General features: G+C 38.6%; 1 protein-coding gene and 1 long non-coding RNA gene across 5 annotated transcripts in view; one reads left to right on the top strand and one right to left on the bottom strand.

Moving 5' to 3' along the window:
• AFTPH (aftiphilin) overlaps nucleotides 1–16459 on the bottom strand; it is a 66852-nt gene extending 50393 nt beyond the window's left edge. The window contains exons 1-2 of one of the 4 annotated variants that reach the window (XM_038551442.1): nucleotides 16223–16459; nucleotides 10862–10986 (exon numbers count right to left, since the gene is read on the bottom strand). The gene's annotated coding sequence lies outside the window, so the exon portion shown is untranslated. The remainder of the gene's footprint in view (nucleotides 1–10861; nucleotides 10987–16222) is intronic. The other 3 variants (XR_005366151.1, XM_038551439.1, XM_038551444.1) reach the window with 3 other exon arrangements.
• Nucleotides 1720–6988, top strand: LOC119873696. Its single transcript, XR_005366152.1, has 3 exons — nucleotides 1720–1970; nucleotides 2059–2122; nucleotides 6714–6988. It is a non-coding gene; the product is annotated as an uncharacterized LOC119873696 (long non-coding RNA).
• Nucleotides 16460–19657: the final 3198 nt, after the last annotated feature.

Here is a 19657-nt window from a genome sequence, read left to right as displayed (position 1 = left end):
CTGGTTTTCCAAACCATCTAGAGACAACTGGACCATGCATGATGTCACGAAAGTTTTCATGCTTCTAAAATTGAAAATCTACAAAAATGGTAATTTTCATTTTCTCTTTTTGAGTGATTTCTCCTCAGCATATTGTATTAGCTCTATGGTGGCTAACAAAACAAGGAAAGCCCCTAAAAATAGATGCTTTTTAGTAAAAAATTGAGAAGCGTTATGTTGTTGTGATTTGTTTCTAAGATTCCCTTCAACATAGGCTGCAAACTTCAAGGCTCTTTAATCAAACTTCCATAATTCTAAAGACAAATATTTTTAAGAGATATGATTTGAACTTGCTGACTTAAGAACAAAAACGCAAGACATTATAGACATCAGCTATATCAATATGTCAACATGTCATCAACTGCATTACATACAGTATTATTTAAAACATTTGTTGAACCAACAGTAGAGTCCAAGCACTTTCTTCTGCTCACACCAATATCAAGGTAACATTTATTAAACACTTACTATGTGCTGATACTATATGAAAAGCATTTGTGAATTATCTCATTTACTCCTCATACTATGCTATGTGGTAGGGATTATCTTCATTTTACAGATAAACGCTTACAGAGGTTAAATAATCCCTCATGGTAGTGTAACTACTAAGTGGTGAATCAGTCACAAGCTAATAAAATACTTGAAAAATATCTTACTGCAGAAATAATTGAGAGCAAATACTAGAATTACAAGAATCATCCCTTAAAGTTTTCTGAGTTAAGAAAAAGGTTTCTGAAACTTTCACGATAGTTTGAAAGAGGAAAAAAGATGCTTACAAGCTAATAACCAACAAAAATGCCAAGAGGTGAATGTCTTTTTAGTATTAATGTATACAATGGTAAAAATGTAAAGAAACAAGCAGCAAAATATCTTTATAACTAAGTTGATCACCCTCAAAAGGCCAGATTGCCAAAAAGTGACAACCAAATTTTCTATCTTCCTGATTTTGATGTCAATAACGATGATTCACAAAAGTACAAATATCATACCTATAACCTAAATGACAATATGAGCAGCAACTCACACTCTTCAATGAATGTTGCTAAGTAGCAATAAAAGTTATCATTTTACAGAAGGTAGTTTTCAAAAATTCCTAAGAGCTTTTCTTTTATGTAAATCCATAAGGCATTTTGTGTTTTTCTAGCTGCACAGTAAAAATTAAACAAGATAAATAAAAACTTTTGAAATTATTTTATCTTTAATTCATCATATCAACTGACCATATTTGAGAGATTACTAGCTTTTATTCCCCAAAATGTACTTCAACTTGAAATTGGATAAATGATATTGGATAACTGTTGCTAACAAAGACAACAAAACAGAAGCAGTGGTGAGAATGGATGCATTAGCCCTGGGAAACAGTTTTTTTCCCTAGTACTCTCTGCTCTTATTACACAGTTACAGAATAAATTAGCCACTCTAATTTCCTCCTTAACATCCCTGAAACTTTACGACAAAAACAGAATCTAAAAGCAGAACTACTTCAGTTTCAAGTCCTTTCACTCAAATCTTGCTTATATCTACCATATTGTCTACAGATAACCTCTGGACTTTCTGTTCTCTTTCTCAATTGCTTGCTCAGGGGACCCTTTGAATTTCTCCATTACTACTGATGCTTTCTCACCAACCTGTAAATGTTCCAGAGTCTTCCAACCTTAAACAAATCAGAGCAAAACAAAACAAACTCCTCCCTTCTGTGCCCTTCTAGCTCTCCTCCTCCTCACCACCAAGCTTCTTCAAAGGGCTCTATTGGCTATCTCTACTTCCTAGCCTCCCACTCACTCCTCAACCCAGAACAATCTGGCTTCCATCCTACCACTCCACTGAAACTACACTTGCAAGAGATACTTTACTTGAGCTCAAAAGACTGGAAATACTGTGCCGGAACAGGCCTCTGCTGTTGACCACTGCAGCTCAGGGCCTGGTGCACGGTAGGAACTGAATACCCTATTACTGTTCTTGCTGGGGCATTACCCCACTGACCACTTGTGAACTGTCTCCTTCTCCACCTCCCACTAGATTTCTATAACCCTCGCTCTGGTGCTCCACCAAGTAAGTTAGAAAACATCGAAGTTCAGTCAAGGTAAGTAAATATGATCTGGGAGGCTGGTCTGAGATGTAACATGTGCAAAAGAAAGCAAGTCCAATCATTTGTGCTGCACCTGTCTGAAAAAAAAGAATATGTTGAGCAGGGTAGTGTTTATATGCAAACTAGGGGGAAAAAAACCAAACAGCTAAAGGACAAATTTTTGTTCATGTATGTGTTTAACAGACCAGCCAGTACGACTTTCTGCTTTGATTTGAAGCAGTTTCTCACCATAAGTGGAAGTGTCAGCTGGTGTCTCCAGAGCGTGATATGACTCTGGATGGCCCAACTAATTTCCCCTGCTCTTGTTCTCTGTTCCCAGAAACTTTAATACTCCATGTAAAATTTCCCACAGATTTGCAATCAGCCAGCATGAATAGCTGACATGTTTTGAAAGAAATTTCTAGCTGTAAAGCTTTAGATTTAAATTCTGGTCAAGACTGATGAGTTAAACCTCAAGATCCCATGGTATTCTGAAAAAAATAAAAACCAAAACCACAAGACCTACTTTATGGACTTTCAAAACGAAAGACCCCACTCTAGTCTGTAACTCAAATTGTTCAGGCCTTTGGCAGCTACCCTTCTTGACACTGCTACTCTATATATTATAAATCCCACCAGGAGAACTCATCTTTTAGAGAAAAAAACATCTAGTAAAGGTTCTAAAACTGCAACCAAATGCAGTTAGAATTCAATCACCTGAGCTAATGAAAAAGGGATGCAGGCAGTGTCCTACATAATCTATAACTCACAAATTTGGCCTTTAAATATGTCCTATGCAACAGCAGATTTACCTCACAAATTATCTTTGCTAAATGCTATCTGTTAATTTCTTCTCTGACCACCCATCAATTGAGAAAAAGATAACCTAGAAACATGGGAGAAGGAAACCAGATAATGAACCAGGCTTAAAGATAATCATACATCATCCACAAATAATAACATATAAGGACGTTCTTGGGGTGATTATAAAACAAAAGCTTTGTATATGTGAAAAATCAAACGTAAACACATTCCAAAACAGTGCTCAAGAGTGTATGTTGTGATATACCCAGGTAATGCCACAAGTAGGTCCCACAGTACTGATAACCTTCATGGAAATTATGGAAGGAATTCCCATAGCAAACAAATTCTAGGTGGTTGACCTTTTAATTGTGTTGTTCCTTGGTTTAAAGTTTTACTTTCCCCTGAGAGGTAGAAAGGGTAAAGGGCAAACAGAATTTCACCAACTAGTACTTACCCTTACTCTCTGGGTACTCTTGATATTTTTAGTTCTATTTCACTTTTTCTTAAAAGTTGGTCAGGATCCCCTAAATTGATTTTATAAACCTAAATTTTATAAACCAGAAATAGGTCATAACCCAAAGTAAAAAATAATAATAATAAAAAAAAGACAAAAAGGACACTGAAGAATTTAAAGAAAATGAACAAAACTAAAAGTCAATTTCCCCTAAATACTATTAGTATCACTGAGGTTAGGGAAACGCAGGTCCTTCTATATAGATGTTATGAATAATGTCAATAAAAAAATTTGAAATTTGGGGATCCCTGGGTGGCACAGTGGTTTGGCGCCTGCCTTTGGCCCAGGGCGCGATCCTGGAGACCCGGGATCGAATCCCACGTCGGGCTCCCGGTGCATGGAGCCTGCTTCTCCCTCTGCCTATGTCTCTGCCTCTCTCTCTCTCTCTGTGTGATGCCTATCATAAATAAATAAAAATTTTTTAAAAAAAATTTGAAATTTGTCCATAGTTTTTCACCTTTAAAGTACGTAAGTAGCACAATTTAAGGCGACTTAAAACTCCTGCATATTCTGGGTATTTTCTAAGACATCAATTCTCCTATGATCACTTTTATAGGAATCATTTTACAGTCTTGTAGTCATTGCTTAAAGTTTGCTACGACAAGAAAAAAATCTCAAAATATCTCTGTACAAAATCTTAACACAGAATTTGTATTAGTAATGTATGTCTACCACAACAAGAATTGTTTGCATGCATCAATTTTGTTCAAGGTTTAATCTCCCTCACAATAATACTATCACTCCCTTTCCTTCTGATCCACTTCCTCTAAATCCAATTACTGCTTCCAGCATATAAGAGGAGGGAACAGAGCTTCTTTCAAAACAAAGAACTCCTCCTTGATCTGGTGCTTACAGGGACAAAATGCATTCTTAAATTACATTATTTGAATGAGCCAAGTAATTTGATAAAGTGAAAGTGTTCCTTTTCTCTTCACAGAATTTTACATAAAGTAATAACAAATACTATCATTTTTTCAAATTCATACTACCCTCAATCTACAAAGCAAGCCACTTTAAGGATAAAATTAAAGATACTATTGGTGGGACTACATGTTGGTTCATACTCCAGGTAATTCTGCAATATACAAAAAATTTTAATGCACAGTTTTTGGACTAAACAATTTCATCCACAAGAATGTATCCTATAGAAACAATCATACAACCATCCAAAGATCACTCCACATAAATGTTAATTCCTGCATTGTTTAAAAAGTTAACTGAAAATAACTGAAATATTTATCAATAAGAAATAGGGTAGGGGCGCTCAGTCAATTAAATGACTGTCTTTGGCTCAGGTCATGATCCTAAGGTCCCAGGATCCAGCCTGGCATAGGGCTCCCTGCTAGGCAGGGAATCTTCTGCTCCTCCCTCTGCCTGCCACTTCCTATCTTTGTGTGCTCTCTCTCTGTCAAGTAAGTAAATAAATAAATTAATTAATTATTAAAAGAAAATAAGGAATAGGGTAAATAAAAACTATGGCCACTAAAAAAAAGATAAAGCTACAATATTAATTGGGAAATGTGTCTAAAACACTTTTAATAAAGATTTTTTTACTTGAGATCGAGTGAGAGAGAATATGAACAGGGGGAGCAGCATAGGGAGAGGGAGAAACAGACTCCCTGCTGAGCAGGGAGCTCAACAAGGTGCTGGATACCAGGACCCCAAGATCATGACCTGAGGTGAAGGCAGATGCTTAACCGACTGAGCCACACAGGTGCCCCTAAAACACATTTTTAAGTTAAAAAAAAAAAAGCATTTTCTGAAAGGCAGTCTCTCTTGATTCTCCTCTTATCATAGCCTTTCTCCTTCAATGAATCTGCTTCTTCTGCTGGTCTCTTAAATTTCAGTGTTCCTCAGGCCTTGGTCTCCCCATATTCTTATCCCAGAGGGTTCTCAACCACCTTTTCTTTTTATATGTTCAGAATGCTAAAACCACTATCTACTTACAGGCTCTCTAACCTCCAGATCTGTCTACCTAAATGCCTTTCTGAATATCTCCACTTGGATGTCCTTAAGATATTTCATATGTTCCAATTCCAAAACTGAAGTCAATCAACCTCTACTCAAAACAACAGAAACTGGACCCCCCCCCCAAAAAAAAAGAACAGAAACCACTTGTTCTTATACAACTCTTTTCTTTTTCTTTCTTTCTTTTCTTTCTTTCTTTCTTTCTTTCTTTTCTTTTTTTTTTTCTTTCTTTTTTTTCTTTTCCCTCCCTCCCTCCCTTTCTTTTCTCTTCTTTCTTTCTTTCTTTCTTTCTTTCTTTCTTTCTTTCTTTCTTTCTTTCTTTCTTTCTTTCTTTCTTTTCTTTTCTTTCTTTCTTTTCTTTTCTTTTCTTTCTTTCTTTCCCTCACTCCCTCCCTCCCTTCCTTCCTTCCTGTTTTATTTATTCATGAGAGACATACAGAGAGGCAGACTCCAGGACCAAGACGCGAACAAAAGATGGACACTCAACCACTGAGCCACCCAGGTGCCCCCCCATATAACATTCTAAATCCAAAGCCCAGAAATCTGAGGGTTAGCCCTGTTTTCCCTCTGCCCCCATCCCACCCCCATCCCACAAATTAAATCAACCATAAATGAGGTCTTTTATATTTCTTACTGTATTTATTTTAACATCCCACAACCAATAGCTTATGTCAGGGCCTCATTATTTCTGGCTGGGATTACTACAGTCTATTTGAAACACCTATCTTATCCAACATGACTAAGATACTCTCTCTTTGTACCAATCAGACAAAACTAACCCCTGGTTCCTCCACTGGCTCTGTTACCTCTAGGTTGTCATACATCATTTTTTCTAACTTCCTATTGTTACCTATTCAGATAGCCCACTTACTACACTTTCAAACCCTATCCAGGCATGAAGTTTTCTGTGAAGTGAGATCCACCAATACTTATCAAGTTATTAAGTCATAGGTACTATGCTAGGTACTATTCATACATGATCCAACTTAATCTCAACCATCTATTTTTGTAGAGGAAAAAAACATGCTCAGAGAGGTCAAATAATCTGCTCAAGGTCTCACAAAGTGTAAGTACATAAAGTAGGGCCTTAACATTACAACCACTGTTCTTTTCATTATGTTAGTTTGCCTTTCTAAATCAATTAATCCTTCTTTATATCTACCTCTTTTATTACATTTGACAGAGTAAATCAAATTTGTTTCCATGTTTTTCTCCTCTAGTAGCCTATAAACCAATGTTACTCAATCTTAGCTTTGTATTAAGTTTTTCCTTTTTAATAGAACAGGTGGACCTGAAGATCTGTATTTTTTTTTTTTAAAGTTTCAAAGATGATGCTGATTGTCAGTAAAGCTGGAGAAACACTGAGTTAAGTTTCCAGAAGATAAGAATGTTACTGGACTTTATAACTTTGGGGTTGACATAAATGCCTGCAAACTTCACTGCTGAACACACTGATGGAGATAAATCAATGAAATTGTCATTTTTCTTATAAAATGTTTTCCTTTACTTACAATGATCTGATTGTACAAACATTTCTAAAATTTACCTGAGAATATCACAAAGAAATTTCACACTCAAGATTTATAAAAGAAAGGGGTGCCCGGTTGGCTCAGTTGGTTAAGCACCTGCCTTTGGCTCAGGTCATGATCCCAGAGTCCTGGGATGGGGCCCACGTTGAATTCCCTGCTCAGTGGGAAGCCTGCTTCTCCCTCTCCCTGCCACTCCCCCTGCTTGTGCTTGCTCTCTGTCAAATAAATAAAATCTTAAAAAAATTTTTTAAAGAGTTCACAACAAAATTTTTGATACTTTTCTTAAAAATAAAACTTGGAAAATTTCCTTAAAGGATCAAATTTGAATTACTGTAATAATCCTGGAAACAGATACAATTATGTACATAATTTAAATGTTAATAGAATTCTTGGTAAAAATAAAACCATGTTTAAAAATTTAATCGGTTCCACTTGCTATTGAATATTAAGAAATGAATGTGAACAGCAACAACAGAAACTCTTCTCTACTTCCAGAAACCAAGGTCACTGATAATCTGATTAAAATCTGTACTATTTAGGTGTGACGCTTGCACTGTGTTGCAAGTAAACTTCTGAAACCTAATGAGACAGAAAGCTATCATCTGCTAGCTCATTATGATATAGAGGGATAAGTCTGAAATACGAAAGGAGGATGAAGTAATGAGGACTTAACTATAGGTAAAAAGTAATGAATATTTTTTTAAAAAAAGTAATGAATATTCAAACATTCCAGTTTGGGTTTTGGGAAGAGAAAATATGAATGTTATACCTGAAACTCTTGGTATGATTTTTTTTTTTAAGAAGCAAAGATACTATTAAAAATATTCAGGGCATCCCTGGGTGGCTCAGCGGTTTGGCACCTGCCTTCAGCCCAGGGCGTGATCCTGGAGTCCCGGGATCGAGTCCCACACATTGGGCTTCCTGGATGGAGCCTGCTTCTCCTTGGTCTGTGTCTCTGTCCCTCTCTCTCTGTGTCTCTCATGAATAAATAAATAAAATCTTAAAAAAAAATTTGGTGCAAAAAGAGTTAATTTATTTCTTAATGTAGGTTCATTAATTTTATAAATAGCTACTAAAAAAAAAGTTTTAAGAAAATAAATCAATGCTTCAGATTCTGAGTGTCACTATAGCAGAAGTGTTTTACCTGAAAATACTCCAGGTCAACATTTCTGCATCCAAATAATGAACAATTGAGATGAGAGATGATTAACTATAGCAAAATAGAAAATACTACAAAACATAAGCAATGACTAAGAAGAAAACAACAAAAAAAATACCCACCTGGGAGGGTGCGTGAGGCAGAAACAGTATTCATTTTATTTCTTTGGTCTCATTAAGAAATATGCAAATATTAAAGATCCTACTCCTAGAAGTCTTGCTTTGGAAAGTATCATTTAAAATTAACATTTAAAGAATAAGAAGATGTGAACTAGGAATGATATCCTCTGTTATCTAAACACAAAATTGTTATTTAATGCAACAGAAAAATCCAATGTTAGCAATGTAGGATTTTTACATTTGTTGTTAAACTTGTTAGGTTTTTTTTTTTTTTTTTTTTTGCTGCTCATGTAAAATGGGGTCTCCTCTTCTATTTTCTAACTGCTAAGTGCTACTTATAAAATTGAAAGCTCCTATTACTTGTAAAGTATACCATCACATCATAAGCAAACTGGAGTAGTCTGATCATTTCCTTTCCAATTCTTATGTCTTTTTCCTTATTGACTGTGCTGGTTAATGCCTCCAATACCAAATCTACTAGTAATGGTGACAGCGGGCATTACTATTCCCCCTAAATTAAAATAATGATTTTTGGTTTGAGGCATATACATTTTATCATATTGCAGAATTATCCAATAATTTTTTTAAGTTGTTTTGTTAAAAAAAATTAAAAGTGAGTTTCAAAATTTATGGAGACAATTACAGTATTTATGGAGAGAATTACATAATTTTTCCTTAGTTCTGGTAATGTTAACAAAAAGAACCAATAGTTATTCATAATTTTTTTCAGCGTGTTCAGAAGGGAAGCCCAGCTTGTTTTCTGATGCAGGAAAAAGGTATGTTTCCAAATAATCAAATAAGCATTGTGTTAGATTATTTGCTCGATTACACACTTCAAACAGAAATATTTAACTTACTTGATCTAATTTACTCTTTACTTTCACTTTACAAGTAGGTCTCAAAACAAATTTACATTTTCTTGTTAAGTATGAAACATATCCAAATTAGTAGTGTAGGTTCTTCCAGGTTTCGTGCAGGCTCTCTTCTTATTCAACGTCCCCCCTAAACAATCTCATCCACCTAAGGCTTTAATTACCACGTTCTAGGACTCCCAGATTTATTCCTACAACCCTGCTCTCAAACCAGAGCTCCAGACCTGCCAGGCCAACTCTCTACTAGTTCTCTGCACTTGAATTCTTCAACTCAAACTGAGCTTAACAGGAAGAAAACTCAAAGCTTTTCTTCCTCAAATCTAGTCCTTTTCCAGGGTGCTCTAACTCAGGGAATGGCCCCTCCACCCACCTAGTTACTAAATCAGAAACATAAGAACCACCCTTGACAAAGCTCCTCACCTTCCCCTATCTTCTAAAGAATGATTTGTATCTCATAAATCCCTCAATTCTAGAATATCTGTACTTCCTTTCACCTTCTGTGACTTGTTCCAGTCTAAGCTGCCATTATCACTTAAACAGCCTCTTCCTGACTGGTAAGCAATCATGCACAACCTAAGTAATCTTTTAAAAAGTCAATCTGATCACACTGATTCCCTGCTTGTGATAAAGATTTTTTTTTTTAAGATTTATTTATTTATTTATTCAGAGAGAGAGAGAGAGAGGCAGAGACACAGGCAGAGGGAGAAGCAGGCTCCATGCAGGGAGCCCGACGTGGGACTCGATCCCGGGTCTCCAGGATCACACCCCAGGCTGCAGGCGGCGCTAAACTGCTGCGCCACCGGGGCTGCCCTAAAGATTTAAAAAAAAAAATCTTTAATAAAGTCTATATAAGCCATTACCATCTCTTCAGTCACCTCCTCCTCTTCCCTTCCTCTATTGTTTCCAATACTCTAAACTAGGCCCTCTTTCATTTACTGAAAGCATGCATTCTTTTGTGCCACAGGGCCTTTGTACCTGCAGTCCCAATGCCTAAAACATTCCTACATGTTCTTCAATTCTTAGATGAGGGATCAATTTCTCAGATAAATTCCTAACACCCTTCTCCAAGTCTTCCTGTATATATTTCTTTGACAGCATAAGACCTGCAGTAAGTTATAGTCTATAATCAGACACTTATAATTTGAAAGATGACTGCAAACTGTATATCCTATGAAAAATATACTGACATATCGAAATGTAAGAAGTTGGTTTTTAAAAACTTACTGCTTTTCAGAAGAGTGAAGTTAATCTTACGTTTCTTTTCCATACGTAAAAACAAGTCAGTGTCAGGCTCTAGAGCACGACAGTCCAACTGAAATACGCTATGAGCCACATATACAATTTTAACTTTTCTAACAATCAATTTAAAAAGCAGATGAAATTATATTTTGCTTAACCCAAAGCATCTAAAATATTATTTTAACATGTAACCAACCTAAAACATGTATCTTAACATTAGTGTCGGTGTGTTTTTTACATGTAGAACACATCTACTTTGGACTAGCTTTGTTAAAAGTTCCACATGTGCTAGAAGTTATTGTACTGCACAACATAGTTCCAGAAAATAATACTGTATTTCCTGTACTTAAATAGCTTACTAACATAATCAGTTATTTTTAAAACAACACAGCATTAAGCAATTTTAACTGCATATCAAATAAGGACACATCTCGTATTTAAACTTTTCAAAAAATGTTTAAATTATGCAAATATTCCATACTGCTGAAAAGCCTAAATACAAAATAAAAATTCAGGTAAACAGTTTAAAAACTGCATTTTTACTCATCACCTGAGGAGATTAAAGGAAGACAGGTACTCTCAAACACTCCTTGTAGGTAAGTGATTTTATTAGAACCGCTTGGAAAGCAACCGGCTTTCCCTTTCTTTTAGTAACGCCGCATCTAAGACTCAGTCCTACAGAAAGAACCAAAAACAAAGTCAAAGATCACAAACTTGTTGACCAAGATACAACATGATTCATACGTACATGTGTATATGACACTCATACCCACAGGGGGAAACAATGGAATGCAATCCAAAATTTTAGTTATCTCTTTGTAGTGTGATGACTAATATTCCTTTTAACACATATTATTCCTTTTAACATGTATTTATTAAGTGCTACTCTGCTAGGCATTAAAACAGATGGGTCCCTGCCATCAAGGGACATACCAGTTTTCTTTACACTTTTCCATATTTTCCAAATATTCTCTAAAAAACACATTATCCTTTCATAATTTTAATAACCAGAAAAATAAAATACAACGTGCAGTGGATGCTGATTTGGGCAAATCAGCTATAAAGGGATATTTCTGGGTTACCTGGGGAAGAATTTGAATAAAGCCCTGAATATTAGTTTAGATGAAAATTTTCTAAAATGGTAAGAGGAGATTAGTTGATTAACACAAAACAATCTACAAAACTGTTAACGGGGGGGTTTCTGAGCAGCAGGAATGTGATTTTCTTTTCCTCTTGTTTTTTTTTTTTTTAATTTTTTTTGCTTGCCAATTTTCTACAATGCTCCTGTAATAAAAGACTACTTTTAAAAATTAAAGTATATATACCCACTATTTCTGAGCATCTACTACATACAAAACTGTGCTAGGTTCTATAAGAGGCAGAAAGGAGTAAAAGGAGTCACAATCTTAAAGTAAACTACGATTATTTAAGGGGAACAACACATAAGAGAAAAATAAAAGTAATTAACACAAACCAGAATATAAACATCAAATGAAGTAAAATGCAGTTATAAGGATTCTAAGAAAAAGAAAGACCTTACTTGATTGGAAAGAGGAAGAATGGCAAAAATGAGAAAAAGCTTCATGGAGATAGAATTTGAAATGAAAAGGCTTTTAACTGATACAAGTAACAGCAGACACTAAAAATAAAGTATGGGGCAAGTGTCAAAGAACAGTAAGTCACATTAATAGAGTTTGGTTAGAATGCGGGATATATGAAGGAAGTAGGCAGTATGCTCAAAAAGTAGGCTATGAGGGCCTTGAATTTTCAGAAGGGAAATCTTTTGAATTTAGCGATGGGGAAATTACTAGAGGTTCCAATTCAAGAAACTGTCCATATCTCTGTAACCACCTCTTAATGGAATCTTCCTGCTTCCACTCCTGCACTCCTTTAGTCTATTTTTCGTACAGCAGCCAGCCAGATCCTTTTTTTCTTCCCCAGCCGGATCCTTTTAAAACATAGATTATGTCACATCTCTACTCAAAAGTCCTGCAATGGCCTCCCATTTCACACAGTAAAAAGCCAAAGTCATTAGAATTTCTACAAAGCCCTGCACACTGCCCTCTCACCCTCTAACTCTGTGATCACATATACTACTCTTCCCCTTGCAATGCTTTGCATATTCCAGGCATACTTCTGCTCCTACCGCTCTCGCTCATATTCTCCTCACCAACTTCAGGTCTTAAGCTTTCTCTGACTCCATCCAACATACAACAGCAAACCCCAACAACAACCACCTCCCACTCCTGTCTCAGACAAAAAGTCTGTACTCCGGTATCCCTCCAAATGGACTGTTCTCTGTGACACTTCACATCATATGCCATCTCTATATTTTATTTTTTCTTTTCCCTATACACACACACAAATACAAGAAAAGCTCAATGAGGGCTATTTTTTTTCTTTTTTGTTCATTTCAGTATCCCCAGCATCTAGAATAAAGCCTCGCGTATTGCAGTAAGAAGCAAAGGAAGAGACTACCACGGTGTTAGATATTTAGCTGAAATGGCTTACAGCATATTGTAAGTATTTACATAAATAGAACCTACAGTGAATTTATTCTAATTCACTACTATATTTTCCTCTGAGAACTATTCACCAAAACAGTGCTTATAAATTAAGCTTTGAGCATACAGACAACCTTTAATTTACTAGCAATTTATCTCTGCAAGGTTTACTTAAGTTAGTATTTGAAACAGGGATGGTGGTGATTGAGGAAGAAAGGAGGGAGTATTAAATCTACTTGCCTTCTTCTTTCATTTCCCCCAAACTAATGAACACAGACTCCCCACCTCTCTGCTTCCTCCCCAGTGTAGTTTCTGACTTTTTCCTTTTCCTAGGGAATAGGTCTAATCCAGACCTATAAGCCTTATCCCCAGGTTAAGGCCAGAAATAGAAACTAAGAGTGTGATACAGAGCTTTGGAGATGGTTGGCAGGATTAAGAGGAGAGCCAGGCAGGCAAGGGAGGTTACTGCAGAGGAACTTCATATATTTTAAAAGGAAGTCAATACAAAATAACACTTAGCTACTTAGCTACTTCCCTGTTCTAAAATATACAATGCTGAAAGACAAGTGATACTTTATTTTTAAAATGATAAACCCGATCTTTTATTTTATTATGATTTTAAGCACACACGTTTAGAAAAAAAATTAATGAATGATCAAGTACCCTTTTACTAAATCTGCTACAGATTTATTTTTAAAACAGCAAAGCTATGGTTCAAAAACAAAGGCCCTTCCTAGATCCTTTATTCTTCTTCAGTTCTTCAACGGTAACTTTTATTCTCATTTGGTATTTATCATTCCCATGAATGTTTTTATACTTTTGCTACCTATTCCAAGATTCCCAGAAAATATATTGTATAGTTTTGCATGTTTTAAAAACTGTATTAAAACTACATAAATACGATAAGCAAAACTATACTATATTCTGGTTCTGTTACCAGCTGTTTCACCCTGGGCAAGTTGCTTAACATCTGTACCTCAGTTTCTTCACTGAAAAATGGGGATAATACCACCTACGAGTTTATAGGGTTGTTATGAGGATTAAATGAATTAATATACTCTATATAAATCGCTTAGATAAGTATCTCACACTCATAGTAAGTAGTGTATATTAATTAGTGCTAGCAATTATCATAAAGTTGCAAAAGGACCTGTGATTGTATTACAAACACACACTCTGAGAAAAGACTAATTATTGAATTGAGAGACATATATAGATATATACACATACATACATATATATATATACACACACACACACATATCCCATATAATGCCAGACATTTTACAAATTGTGTAAAAATTATAAATACTTATTAAGTCAGGCTGGAAAGGTTCACTAGCCTAGTTAAAGAGGAACTGAAAGTGCTAAGAGAGAATAAAATACTTATTTTTTAACTTTGGAATTGTAGGTTAATTACAATATAAACATTCGATTTAAATGATTTATGACAGTTTAAAAATACCTAAATACTTAATGGCCTCCTTTCATGAGTTTTGGGAAGTAGGGTTAGGAGAGAAGGGGTAATTCCTCAATGAGAAGCTATTCAAAGACTTTTTTTAGACTGTTAAGGGAAGCACTTTGGATCTCACACAAAAATGAAACCTTTGGTACTCAAATTTCATTTGTTTTCTGGAGTAACTTTTAACTAACTGCAAGTAAAACAAATTACAATTTTAAATGATGTTTCATAAGAGGATTCATCTAGATCACAAAATTTTGATAAAGACAACTGGATTCTGCAAAATTTATCAATGCAATTATGGACTCAGTATCCAATAAGGGAGACATTTGATACAGAATTATTTTCATAATAGTCTCTAGGTCAAAAATCAGAAAACAGAAAAAACAGATGCCCTACATATTATGGGAATTCTAGTGAATTTCTTACAAGAGCTTTTTAAAGGTTTTAAAATATACCTATGCTTTGAAGGTCAATTAATATATCTAACTGATATATAAAGGAATTCGATCTAATGAGAATTTACTAGGTGTCATTTACTGGGCTGAATATTTTTATACGAGATTTTTAAATCCATCTGCAATATCTTCATGGACAAAATGCACAAGGCTGCCATAGGTACTCTGTACAGACACAGATACTTCTGCAAAGAGTTAAGAATGACTACTACGAAAGCCAACAATTTAAGCCGGCAAAGTATATCAAATGTAGATAAACTGCAAATTAGATCAACGGAATAGTGTTGAAACATTTGTTTCCCCTGGAGTCTGGCTTACATTTCAATGTCTCAAAGGCTACCTGAGAATAACAATTAAATGTAACACCAGGGGTCAAACTGTGTCCCTCTCCCACCCTCAAAACAAAAACAAAAACAAAAACAAAACCCCAGTTGGGAGGAGGAGAAAGCCCTCCGTGAAAGCCAGCGAAGAGGGAAGATCAAAGCTCAAAAGCAAAGTTTTACTTTTCTTCCCCTAAAGTGAGAACTTTGGAACCGGAACCACTGCTTTTGTCTCACTTGTCCCCCTTCTGATGCCCCCAATGAAACACTTACAAGTGTGAGTTAGTCCCTTCCTCGGCCCCCAAAGAGAAGGCTCGGTGGGAAACCGAGCTAAAACTTGCATTAACCTCTAGGAGAAAAAAACAAAACAAAACAACAACAACAACAACAACAAAAAAAAAACTAGCCACTCGGTACTTTCTTAATGGGAGAAAAGACCCTCGGACCGTTCACCCTATACTCCTGTCCTCTGCCCGAGCAAGACATTGCACCTGCCAGACCGGGCGCGTGAAGAATAATGGTCCAACTTTGCGAACGCAATCTGGGGAGCAGACACGGAATATTTCTCGAGAAGTGCAAGAAAGGGGCAGAAAAGGTCCCTTTCGGGAAGGGATGCATGAGCTCTGCCTGTTGGGAGGTCTCAAAACCCGCTTGCTTCAGAGACCCTCGGAAGCAGCCACACTCCGGTCGCAGCCGGCCTCGGGCCTGGGAGAAGCAGGCAGTGTTTACACCTGTCACGAGGAAGGGGGAGGGGAAAAAAAAAAAAAAAGAGGAAACCGGAGCAAAGCCCCAAACTTCTCGGGAGGGAGGGAGGGAGCGGCCGGCCGGAGCTGCGGGCAGGTGGAAGCGGAGGGGCAGGGCGAGCCGGCGGCGGCCGCGGACGTGGGAAGGGCTCACGCTGCCCCGGCCGGTGCCCGGGATGGCGGGCAGGGAGCCTGTGCGCTTGGCGGCCGCCGCGGGCGTCCCCGCACCCGCCGCGGAAGAGGGCAGAGCCCCAGTCCGGAGCCCGCAGGCCCGCAGAGCCGGCACCGTCCCCGGCCCCGCAGTCCCAGGCTCCGCGGCAGGCAGGTCCTCCCGGCCCGGGCGACGGTCCCGCCGGTGGGCCGGGCCCGGCGCCCGCCCCCTGGGGCCCCCGCGCGGCCGGGGACGCGGAGCGGAGGCGCTTACCTGGCTCGCCCGGGGCGGCCGCGATGGGCATGGCTCAGGGGCCCGGGGAGTAACTGGCTCCCCGGGGAAGGACCGGCTAGCCCGACGCGGAGCTGGAGAGAGCGGAAGGCAGGCTGCTCCCAGCCCCGTCAGCGAAGCAGCGCCATGGACGCCCACCCGGAGTTTCAGCGCTGCCGCGGGACCCCCATCCCATTACCCTCCGCCCTCTTCCGCCGCCGCCGCCGCCGCCTCCACCTCCTCCTCCGCCGAGACCCCCCGCCCACTCCACACACTCTCCCATCATGCAGCGGGGGAACCGCTGCCGCCGACACGTCACTTCCGGGCGCAGGTGGCTAGGTCGGGGCCGGGCGCTGGTGGGTGCAGGGGGGCGGGGGCTGCTGGGGGGGGCGGGGGAGGACACTCCAGGGGGAATTAGTGTCACAGAACGCTTACCCCTGCGCAGGCGCGGTCGCGTGGCGTGCCGGCCGCCATTTTGGGTGTGGGCAAGCTGCCCTTCTCCTCTACTTCCTCGCGAGGCGTTGCGGGGAAGGACGTCTTTCCGCAGCCCGCCTGCCGCGGGAGCTGCGCGCCGGGCCGGGTGCTCCCCCGCCGGGTGCTCCCCAGCCGGGTGCTCCCCAGCCGGGCGGCGGCGGCGCGGGCAGGACCGAGCCAAGTGTCCCGCTCTGCAAACAACAGTTGCCAAGATTTTGTTAACGCCTGCACCATAACTTCTCCACCACGGAGAGCCCTTATCAGCTTGCCCTCCCCCCCCCCCCCGCCCCGTAAATCGACTTTTTTTTTTTTTTTTTAAATTCAGTCCAATGTTCCTCATTTTTAATTTAAACTCCCAGAAGAGGAAGCTGCTAGTTTTGCTACCTTAACAGAGAGATTGTTATAAAGCAGAGGGAGAGCCCCCGCCGAAGACGGACAAATGGGCTTTTGAGACCAGTAGCTAATATGTTCCAAAAAAAAAAAAAATTTTTTTTTTTTTTTTTTTTTTTTTTTTAAATCGGGAATTTTGCTAACAGATGGAGACCCTCCAAGGAAGCCGAAGGTGTCAGGTCGACGTGTGCGCTCCCCTGGTTCATCATGGATTTTTTTTTGCTGCCGTCAGCCTCCAGCAGCTGATCATTGGCGTTTTTGTGACCTTTCCCCCTCGGTTTTATCACAAATATCTGTTCGAACACTGACTACTGCAAAAAAAAAAGAGACTCCAAGGCTTCAAGGATCATTGTTCATCGTCCAGGACGAGGCGACCGGGGTATCCAGCCTGCAAATCGGGAGCCCCGCTTGCTTGCCGGGCGCTCATTTTCCTCACTTTTGGGCAAACCCGCACCGGCAATTTGAAAAATTTAAAATAGTCCCAAGACAGCCAAGCTCCAGAGCTGCGCAAAGAAGCAAGGATGGAAAACACCCCCTCAGCCACGGAGAAGTGTCCACCCCCCCCCCCCGCCTCCCTCCCCCTTGAGTGGAGGAATTATACAAATCAGGGGAAAGATAAGGACAAAAGCAGTTCATCACGGTTTAATCCCGCCTCTGCAATGTTCTAGACAAATTAATTGGAGCGCTACAACAGACCCGCATTGGTCTTTTTACAACTCAAATCGCTGTAAGAAACACGGAGACTGCATCACTTTCAGTGGGAGCACCGACTGCTTTGTGGTCCTGCTGGATTTTTGGTTATTGCTCAGTCACTAAAGAAAAAAAAAAAAAAATCTGTATGGCTTGTCAAATTCCTATTGTATTTCGCCCCCTGCTGGTGTAGCTCACGTGCAGGCTTGGAAAAAAATAAATAATGCACATATATGTCACCATAAATGTTTATTGACCGAGAAGGAAAGAAAGAAAAGTATTTGTGTGTTTGTTGTGGAGACTGGGAATGAATTAATTTTAGATGAACACGTGCTTGTCCTAATTCGAGAGCTCTGCTACACGGAAATCTCGGAATGAGAAGAACATGTAAAATCCTTAAGGCAGACCCTACACCAAGAAAATGTTTGCATTGAAATAGTGGACTCAAACATCAGAACGTTAAAAAAGAAAACCCTGATTTTGGAAAAAGTAGGTCCCTGATCCACACATAACATACGATTCCAAAGTGATTTTTTTTTTTTTAATGAGATAAATGGTAGGAGCCAATTCTATCCACTTGAGGACAACAATTTAGAAATCAGTGTCCAACTCTGAATAAGGCGATTGGGTAGCTATTTGGTCAGATGACTTGTGAGTGCAATCAACCAGCTGGTAATGGGTAATCTTACACAGGGTTCCCAGCAGCATTCCAAAGCCTACTAAAGTCTAGTACAAAAGGACAGCCTTTGTTTCTCAATGTTTTTTAAGACGATGAGTCTGTAGGAAACATAATTACTAAAATTCATCGCATTTGGGGAAAAACAAAATTACTGCATTTGGATCTAATGATGATATTGTTTTGGTTTACTTTCTAAAAATTATGACCAGAACTTCATTACCCAAGAATTTGCATCAAGAAAAGAAAAAGTACTATCACGAATAAATAAATACATCTTAAAAAAAAAGAAAGAAAAGAAAAAGTAAATGACAGTTTATCACGTGTTGTATGTACTTCTAGTGTTTTGTGTAGATTGTTTACAAAGTTGTAATCATAACTAAATAAAGCTAACTTTCCACTTAATATTTTGTTGTAAGCATTTCCCTCTATTGCTTAACATTTTGTAAGACCTTAATGATCTCCATGGTATTCAATGGAGTGGACATACCGTGATTTATCCGTTATCCTATTAGTAGATATTTTCCACCATTGCAAATAATACTCTGATGAACGTTTTGTGCATGGGGCTTTGTCCAATTGTAGGACTTTTTTCTCAATATAAAAATGATTGAGCCAAAAAGATATTAATGTTTTATTGGCACTTTATCATCTCATATTATTTTCCAAAAGACTATGCCAGTTTACAATACTACCAGTAATATAGGAATGTACCAATTTTACCACTTCCTTACCAGCAGTGGATAATCATTAAAAGAAAAAAAAGATGGAATTATGCTTTTTAGACTAAAAGTTGAAAGGAAGTTAACTCATTTATATAAGAAATCAACAAGCATAAAGCCCTAGCAATCTGATATTCTGGAAGAAGAATAACATAGACCTGGGTTCATGAACAGGATCTATGGCACTATGATTTTGTATAAATTACTTAACCTCTCTGGACTTCAGTCTTCTTCTATGTCAAATGAGAGAGTGAAACTAGATCACAGGTCCTCAACTCCTTTAGGACAAGTAACTAGCGCATGTATCTCTTTGAGTATATGGTCAAAGCTTTGACCCTTTCTGCGGGAAATGCTCATCCCACAGACATTCAAATTTCTTAGACCTCCTAGAGCTCATTCATGGAAGAGGGTCTATGAACCACAGCTTCAGAAACCCTGCCCAGATGACTTCCAAGGTTCTTTTCATCTACACGTTTTCCTAGGATT

The sequence above is a fragment of the Canis lupus genome, chromosome 10, assembly GCF_011100685.1.
Source record: "Canis lupus familiaris isolate Mischka breed German Shepherd chromosome 10, alternate assembly UU_Cfam_GSD_1.0, whole genome shotgun sequence".
NCBI classification, from domain to species: domain Eukaryota; kingdom Metazoa; phylum Chordata; class Mammalia; order Carnivora; family Canidae; genus Canis; species Canis lupus.
This window is presented reverse-complemented; position numbering and strand designations above follow the sequence as displayed.